The following is a 10,066-nucleotide window of genomic DNA, read 5'->3' as shown; positions in this document are numbered from 1 at the left end:
GACACGAATCGTCGAAAATATAAAATCCTCCATCAATAACTTGTTCATTAACGCAAGTATTTCTTTGGCGCTCTTTTTTTCGGTTCTCCTTTGTACCACAATGGATACGTTACCTTGGGCTCTCTAGTGGTAATCGACCGAAATTCGCTGTAGTTAATCAAATCGATCCAATATCGTTCCCCAATTTGCTGTTGTTTGCTGCTTGTATTTTCTCTAAGCTTCGAAAACTTTCAAGTCTTGAATGTATTCGATTCTGTGAGAAGATCAACAGATGTCTCGTTTATTTGCCTGTCAAGCCCATCTAAAATGTATGTGTTATAAATAATTCAATTGCATACAAGTAAATTGTGTATTACCTTGCCATTCTGAAATCATTGAGGAAACATTTCGAACAAATATTCAAGAAAATAATGCCAACAAAATGATGAAATTCATTGCGATTTGCACTCAAAGAGACTCAATATCGTAATGCTTGCGTCTCTGTCTTGCTATCAGCTTATATACAGAAATCTCGGTATAATGAATTATATACATATTTATTATGTATGTTATGTCTATATTATGAATTACATACAATTATCAATCTTTATTTTATTTATAGGTACATACATATGTATGTATGTATTACATACATACTATTTATCATGTATCTATGTATGTCTACATGTATATATGTATGTATGTATGTTATCCTCGTAGACAATCTTGTCTTCTTGGCTCAGGAGTTGTAATTTCACAAATAAATAAATATTCATTTATGCATGAGTCGACGTATAAACGAAATTCTCCATTAGTCACTTGCCCATAAGCGCAGCGTTTTGCCCCTTTAGCAGTATTCGGTTCACCTTTCTGCCACAATGGATACTTTCCCTTGTGATTTCCAGTAGACAACGACAAAAATCTATCACCAGTCATGTACAGTAAGTCGACCCAATATCGTTCTCCACTTTGCAAGTGATCTTGCACAGCTTTTGTTTCCTTCAAGTCTCCCAAATATAGAAGTTTTCCACGTTTTTCATGACATGCCATCCGAGCTCCCCACCAAAACAATTTTTCTTTATTCTCAATGTAATACAGCCTTGACCCAATCTGCTGAAGATCACTAGTTGTCACGTTCCTGTTAATCCATTCTAAAATGTAGTATTATATAATACATCAATTTCATACAATTAAATAGTGTCTTACTTAGCCAATCTGGATCCGTAAAGGAAAATTTTCGAGCAAATATGCAAGAAAATAATGCCAATAAAATGACGAATTTCATTGCGACTTGCATTCGAACTCAAAGAGAATCAATATTATTGTGCGTGCTACTCAGAATTGATATCAGCATCTATACAGAAATATACTAATTATGATTTGTATATTACTGTATATATTTTTGTATGCGCGAAAACGCATACTTATCAAGGGTCATAGTTGCGTTGATTGACAATCTATTATATTTTGCACTCTATTTTGAATATAGTTCAATATCAATATACCAAAAGTATTCGTTGGTATATTTTTAGTATTTTTAGGTATATTAATATAGTATATTTTGAAATCAGTAATCGAGCACACTCGACTGTAGCTTTCTTACTTGTTAAGTCTTAATCTTTAGACTTCAGCTTTGCCACACAATGTATAGGAGACATATGAATTATATATTTACTAACATAAAATATAAACCAAATATAATTGTTTTGCATTAGATCTAATATAAATAGAACTTATAAACAATAATCTATTAATGTATCCATTAATGGACACGAATTACTTCATATAAGTGTAGAATTTCTTGTCTATAACGCGCATCTTTTTCAATAAATTTAAGTACACATTTTTTTATGATGTCATGTGCCAATTCTCACAAATTTATTTATCAATATAAATTCTTTTGTTTAATTTTTAAGGCCTGACATTTTGGTGCTGCTGTTGCTGTTGTTGTTGTCGTCGTTGTTGTTGCTGGCAACATTATCATTGTTCAATTAAACTTTTCAACTGAAAATCGGCTTTTGTTTTATCGCACGGCGTCTGTCGATGCCAAAAACAGAATAAAACTCCTCGAACATGTAGAAAAACCCACTGCGAATCGCAATCCCAATCCCAATCCGAATGCGATGCAATGCGATGCGATGCGTTCCGGGCATTGTCATTGTCATTGTCATACTCATTTTTGTTGTTTTTGTTTTTTGCATTTTTCATTTGGGCATTGCGATTTTTAATCGCCATATCACCAGATTCACGCTTGCACGATCTACTACGCACATTAAGTGCAGTATCCCCAAATCTGAGGGGAAAAAATGGTAGACAACTGGACCAGAAAAGAGACAGAGATATACAGAGAGAGAACGAAAGAGTGAGAGTATGCTAAATGCATTTTCCAAAGCTAGCACAACAATAACAATTACTGTTTTTGCCATACCTTATTCAACATTCATTTGGGTGTATTAAGTAATATTGAAAGGGTTTCTTCTTTAGAATAATAATTAATTAATTAATAATTAAAGTGCAGGCAAAGCACCTTTAATATGACCATTAAAATAAAACAAGTTAGTTTATTTGAAATGAGAATTCTATTAAATTCTGAGGTAATACACAAATCTAATGATTTGTTGAATCATTTTATATAGCACATATATTTATTTTATTATTATATTAAAAAGAAAAAATGCAAGAAAAAAATTAAGCACTGTCTTAATTATTAAATCGTTAATAAAAAATTTAAAATAGTTGCACACCGTATACCTGCATTACAGGGTATTTTTCAGTTGGTCAGCAAATTTGTTGAGGTGGCTGCAGTTTGACTTAAATGTTGTCGTTGTTGTTGTTTCTGCTGTACGCACAATTGTGCAAATGTGACATCATCATTTTCATGTTTATGTCGAACAAGTCAAGTGCCATTTACACACACACACACATACATGCACCGACAACACGCATGTATAGTGTGTGCATTGATGTAGTACACCAGTATATGTAGTGTGTGTATTGGTATTGGAGAGAATAATGAATTTTCCCAGTCTGCTGCTGACTGGCCTGAAATGCTGTCTAATGAAGCAAGCCTATGCCATAAAACCCACTAACTGCACTGACTTACTTACACGAATTTGATTCTAAGCTCACTCCCCCGCTTCCTCCTCTCACACTCTCGCTCTCTCTTCACTTTCAACCTCCCTCTTTTGGTCTCTACTGATTGCAGTGCCAATGGGCGGCCATCATCAGCGTACGCTCTAATTAGTATTAAGTGGAAATTATTTCTTCGAGTACATTCAATTTTTTATATAGGCTGCATGCCAATTGATGTGTTATTGTATGTGAGTTTTGTGTGGGAAAAGTGAAGTATGCGATTGCCGAGAGTAGCGACGATAATTAGTTACAATCGCATAGAGAGTAGAGCGACATTTAATGAAGGTTGACATGCGGAAATGTTATCGTTTAATTATTGCTACACAATTTATGGAAATGCATTAAGATGATGTGTGCGCCAGTTATCGTAATCATCGAAGATTTTTCAAAACTACGAATATATAGTAATATTTCTGCCCTCATATCGGTCAGTGGGTGTATATTAATTGGTCATTGCCAACACTACGAGTAACTCTAATTATGGCCAGCTTGCTGATGATGATTTCTGATTGCCAATGAGAAAAGTTTCTTCAGTCATAACTTGGCTCGATTAATTTATGAGTAATACAGTCGAATAGTGAAATAATTAGACGAACATTTATCAGGGAAATTGAAGCACTAATGTTGATTATTCATTTAGAAGTATTAATAATATAATATTTGAATGCTTTCGATTATTTAATATGACTGAAACATATTGTTTCAGAATGTAATTGCTGCATCCAATTGCTCATTATTGGCAGACATTTTAAATAAATAACATACATAAATAATAAATATTATTAAATCCTTAGAATAAAATATTGAATTGAATAACAGCTTCTCTGAAAAAAAAAACAAAAATTAAAAAAAATGGAAAACACCATTTATATAGAAAACGAAAATATTTAAAACAAAAACATCATCTTTAATATTAAATTTATAGAAAAAAAATTGAAAATTAAACTTCTTCTTTTCTAAATTCTAATGTGTAAGCAGAAATTAAATCAAAGTAAAATAATTTTGTTACAATTATTATAAATACTAAAAGACATAACTATAAAATGAATTTCGGTATTTGCTATCATTTATTGTAATTTAATAAAATCAAGCTGAAAGCCTTTGCAGCCAGAGCATTAGGAATACGTTAGTATTGACTTTAATTATATGAAACCTTTTTATGTAAATAAAATAGAAAAATAAAATGAAACTCAAAATATTGTTAAAATTATTATAAATACTTGGTAGCAAAATTAAAAAGAATAAAACAGATCCGAGTAAATAATAATTTTTAGTATTTTATGTAACTCAAAAATTACTTTATGCAGAAACGAAATCAAGATTAAATAAGTCGACACTTTTTATAAAATTATGTGATTATGCAAATGTTTTCAGGAGTGCAAAAGTGCATGGCAACATTAATTGGTTACTGTGTGTGATGTGCGAAATGATTGAAAATCAGTGAAAAGCATTTCCACCTTATGGCATAATTCCCAACTAACATCCATTGGACAATCGAAGAACACTTTTAGTGCTGCCTTGGGGCATTCCAGAATTCAGCTGTCAAACTTTTGGCACTTCGGCGAAACCACTCAGTGGGACTTTCGAGCAACCGAATCGCAATTGCGCAATGTTTAAGTACACACAGAGTGTACACAACAATATAATAGTTGGAACTCTTGGTCCAGTTTTCGCTCCCTTGATGCCAGTTGCCTTGAGGCGCTCTATTGCCATGTCGCCCCGCGGTGCTCACAGCTGTTCATGTTGCTGTTGCTGCTGTTGTTGCTCTTGTTATTGCGAAAGACAGAAGTGAAGTCGCCTTGGAGAGCTCGGAGAACTCTCGGTCGGTTGGCTGAGGCAAAAGTTCCATTTCCACTTCCAGTTCATTTGTTTGCCTTTGTTGCCACAACAATTGGCGACGTCGTGTCAGGCCAAGTTTTGCACAGTTTGCACTAATTAAATATAAAATCTATTCTGTTTTCCTATACACATACATATACATATATATATATATATACAAGTACATATTTATACATTAATTAAGACTTTTGAGTGTGGCTGACACACAGCACACACAGACACAACACGCACACACACACACAAAGCAAATATGACAAAACAATAATGAAAGCTTTGACACAACTAATTGCCTGTGGCGTTTGCTGTCTGCTCCAATCTCTGTCGAGTCTCGCAATCTCACTCTCACTCTCTCTGTCTCTCTTTCTTGTTCTTGCAATGTCTCTCAAGTTGAGAAGATGGAGATAGAGATGGCGATGGCAATGGAGACGTTGACTGCGCGCCGACTAACGAATTTGTAATTGAAATAATGCAATTTCCGTTACTCGTTTAAAATACATTTTACAGGAAATCGCAAAGGGCGCAGCACTCGCTGAAAACTTAAACCAAAATTCATTAAAACTTTGCATTGTGCTTTCCCCCTCCCGTCACCCAAACCTCGTCTCGTGTCCTTTTTGCATGACGTGCTGACTTGGCTAACTCCTTTCTCTCACTCATTCCTCCTCCCACTCTCCATCTCTCTCTCTCTCCCTCTTCCTATCGCTGTCTCTTACTCGTCCACCCACGCTCTATCTCTCGCATGGTTGCTTTTGTTTGTTTGTGTTTGCGCGCCCTATTTGAATAGGTATCCATTTTATTGTTTATTTTAGACTTTGGGATAAGCATGTCGCGACTAATTCCAATTAATTCAGCAGACAAATATCCTCGAAGTACGGAAGCAAACTTGAGCTCGAACTCGAACTTCAACTCAACTCAACTCAACTCGTCTCAACATAGAGCAGAGCAAAACTGAAACTGAAAATGCTGAGCATGCAGCAGCATCTCGTCTTTTGGCTTTTTCCATTTCAGTTTGGTTTGGATTGGTTGGGCTTGGTTTTGGTTTGATTTCGGCCAGTTGTTTGCCATCATTGTTCTTGTTATTGTTCATGTTTTTGTTGCTGGTATTATACGCTCGTCTTTGCTGCTCTTGTTGTTGGCAAGGTCGCTGGCAAAGGCACAACAAACATGGCAAGCCACGCTTGCAACAAAAACTATTGCACACTGCTTTCATCATGCTCATAATTGTCGTAAATGAAGCAATGTGGAAGTCGAAACTAAATTGATATTTATTATGCAAGCATTATTTTTGCAAAATTAATAACATAATTAAGTTTAGTATTTAATACTATATTAAAATATTATTTTGTTGAAATATTTCACAAAGAAATTTTTTTCTTAACGAACATTCGTCACTTTTAATATTACTAATCAAATTAAGTAGAGTAATCATAGCAAATAGAACTAAATACAAAGTATTGTCTTTTAGTTAAATATCCATATTTTTTTTGTCATATGAAATATTTTACACCCAAAATTATAACAAAAAAATAATTTTATTAAACAATTTATATAGATTTGGCTGGAATTCAAAACAAATCTTTGATTTCTAAGAACGATTTTAAAATTTATAAGAAAAAATAAATAAATAGTAAAATATTTGTTAAAAATAGTTTTAATTTATTAAATTGTTAAATAAGAATTAAATAATAATAATATAGCCAGAGCACCTCGGGTCTTCACTTTGTTTTAGTTTATACTATTTCCTTAAATTTGAGTTGTTAATAAAAACTTCATTTGTTTTTTAATAATTGTAGTGTCTACATAATAATACTAAAAATATTTGTTGACTTTATTCATTTTTGACATATTTCTCCTCACTCAGAAGATTGATGACTGTTTTGTAACATTCCCAACCACTGTGCTGCGTAATCAAATTGCTGAAAATGCGAATTGGAGGGCAGGACAGTCAGCAGCAACACACTCTGCATCTCTTCGCAGTTCGTGGACTCATCATGTAGTATGTGCATAGAGAAAAGCAGCTTATAGCTTCGCATTTGAGTATCTGTATCTCAGAGTGTGTCTGTCTAGCTGCATGTGTCTGCCTGTGTGTGTGTGTGTGTGTGACTGCTGTGTATGTATGTGTGTTGAGTTTATTTAAGCAAGTCGAAAGTTTTAGCTTGCAAGATTTACCGTGTGCGCTGCCAGGCAAAAACTTCTTTTGCAGCGCCATTGACTTTTGTATTTGTTACAACTTTCGTAAGCATTTCACAACTCAACCCAAAAACTGCAACCTCTGAACTCTGCTCCTCCGCCTCCTCCCCCTGCTCTCCCTTTGGAACTGTTTTCAAACTCCTTTTTAGCCAAGGCTAAGCTGCTCTTGTTTTCGCTGCGCTTGTAATTTGCCTGTGAAAAATATGATCTGAAACGCGCACGGATTTCTATGAGTAAACAAACAAAATCAACGCGCAAAAATATGAAGAATTTCTCTCTCCCTGTCATCCTGTGGGAAATAAGTATTAAAAACTGCAGCTTTGCCTTTTCTGGAAATAAAACTTTGAATACATTTTTTCTATTGTGCAAAAGAAGTTCATCATTCATCATATATTGCTTGATATCTCAGCTAAATCCGAAGCTGTCTCCAATTTGATGGCGCATCTTGGATACCCATTTAAGTAAATCTGAAGAGTAAGTGCAAACAGTTCGTCAAACTTGTAGATACTTTTAGCTTGGCAAGCAAACTTATACATGAAATTCATTTCAAGGGTTAATTGCTTGAATTTCGGGCCAACGAAGCGAGAAGCGACGAAGGTAAAGGACGGGGAAGGGGACAAGAGGGGAGCCTCATATAATCATCAAGCTAATCATGTTATTACTTCGCAAGAGGCAATTAATTAATTTCAGCTATATAAACTCGTAGGTATTATGTATTATGCATGCGCCAGATATTCAGATATCCAACAAATGTATCTAAAAACACACGAGTGTCAAAGAGCAGCAGCAGCAGCAGCAGCAAAGGCAGCAGCAAATGTGCTGAGTCAAGCTGTCAGTGGGTTTTGGCCATATTTGTTTTTATTATTATATGCATATGCTGACATTTAAACACACTCATAGGGAAAGGACTTAGGGGTTGCTGGAGAGAGAGAGAGAGAGCGAATAGAAGCTTGATGCTTTTAGTTGGTTTTGCTTGGGCAAATAACTTTTATATCTATGGGGGCCATCAACAAATGCAGCCAAGTCAGTGATGCCAAAAACTTTTCATTTAACACATGCACAAGCAGACAAACAAGATTTTTAGACAAGTTAAGCACTAAGCTTCCCCCTCCACCGGCCGCACATCCCTTTTGAGACCTCCACCCAAAAATAGCATTTGAAACCAATGCTCAATGACACAACCATAAACCAAACACAGCAAAGACATTTAAACAAATCAAGCAATGAAGCTAAAAGTCTCTCAAGCGTATCACATATATAGAGTTTGTCCCCTGTTCATCCTCCCACATCTAACCCCTTTCACCAACCCAAAAAAAAAAATAGATAGATAGGGGAAAGAGTTCGCTTCATTTAGCCAAACATTTGTAGCAAATTCGAAAACACAGCTTCAGGGCCAAAGCGTTGGAATGAAGAGTTTGGAGATTGGAGTTGTCTTCCAGATGCGAGTTCTAAAGTGATGAATTTCAGTACTTGGCCTGCTCCATGTGATGAATGTTTGCTTGTTTCCTCGTACTTTATTACTTCATATTAAAGCAGTTTAGATACGCTACACAATTGCGAGTCTAAGGCATCGTACATCACGCAGTTACATAAGCATTTGTTAATTTGCATATGCCGAGCACACATTTATCTTTCGAGTCTAACAGTTGGTGCTAAATGTTAATGAGATTCACACAAAACTTTTTGTTCAAATGCAATGCCAACTTTTAACTTTTAACATCACAAATATTGCTTTTAAAAATAATAATTAAATTCAAAATAGTATCTTGAGTATATATATTTATTTATTGATATATTTGTTAACGAAATCTAAATTAAATATAAACAAGTAAGGAATTTTGTGTTATTAGAGATATGTACATATAATATTTGTATTTAACATATGATTCCTTCTTTAATAATTCATCTAAAGTTCTTGTCCAGCCTAAACAATATTGCGTGCGACACTATCAAAAGTGAAAACATATATGTATAGCGTTTAATCTTATAGCTTTTTATTTTGTACTTTAATTATATCTAAGAATGATTTCGGAATTATTTTGATTTTTAGTTTACAATCACAAATCTTAAGAAACTTTAATTGTCTGGAAATATTTTTTTATCAATAACTATTAGTTATTAGTCCAAAAGCTCATTAATAAATTTTTGCAGGCAACAAAAGTATTCATTCGAATGGTATTTGAAAAACTTTCGATAAATAGCTTAAAATACTGGTGAAATTAATCTAATTACTACAAAATATTTCAAAGCTTACCAAGAGAATAATTGTAGAACCTTTGCAAAAAACTTGATACAGCGAAAGTTGCCTGATTTCTATATTCTATGCTGGAGTTATAAGTGTAATTTATTCAGCCTCTTTTATTTCACTGCAATTAATTAGTTGCTCATTAACCGCAACTACAATACAATGCTAAACTATTACTGAAATTAGACATTGTAAACAATAGCTTTTGTTCCATCGATATTTGCCTTAACTTGTTTTCCCAATTACTTGCCCATTTGCAGCACATAATTTCGTTGCAGCTAGCAGAAGACTGAACAAACCATTTGTATCACTAAACGCACTATTTATTTATGCGTTCAGTGCTAAAATAGTTATGACCCAATGGCAGCAGGATGTGTCGAGACGAGTCGAGTCGAGTCGATTCGAGTCCGCTTCGTAGTATTCCCCGTTGGCTTGGTTTTTGTTAGGTCTGTCTTATTGCTGCGACAAAATTAAATTATACACATTAATTTGTGTAAGTGGAAACATTTTACATGACATTTAAACTTGCGCTGCGGTCCTCGACTCACGCGTGCCCTTTGACGCTGCATTCGGTTGGGTTACCCACACACCTTCCCTTCCTTTTCCACTTCCCCCTCTCCTCACACAGGATCTTCGTTGTGTGTCTGTCTGTCTGGTGGTTTGAGCAACCACGGAATACCAGCG

Source organism: Drosophila albomicans, chromosome 3 (assembly GCF_009650485.2).
Source record: "Drosophila albomicans strain 15112-1751.03 chromosome 3, ASM965048v2, whole genome shotgun sequence".
In the NCBI taxonomy this organism is placed as follows: Eukaryota; Metazoa; Arthropoda; class Insecta; order Diptera; family Drosophilidae; genus Drosophila; species Drosophila albomicans.
This window is presented reverse-complemented; position numbering follows the sequence as displayed.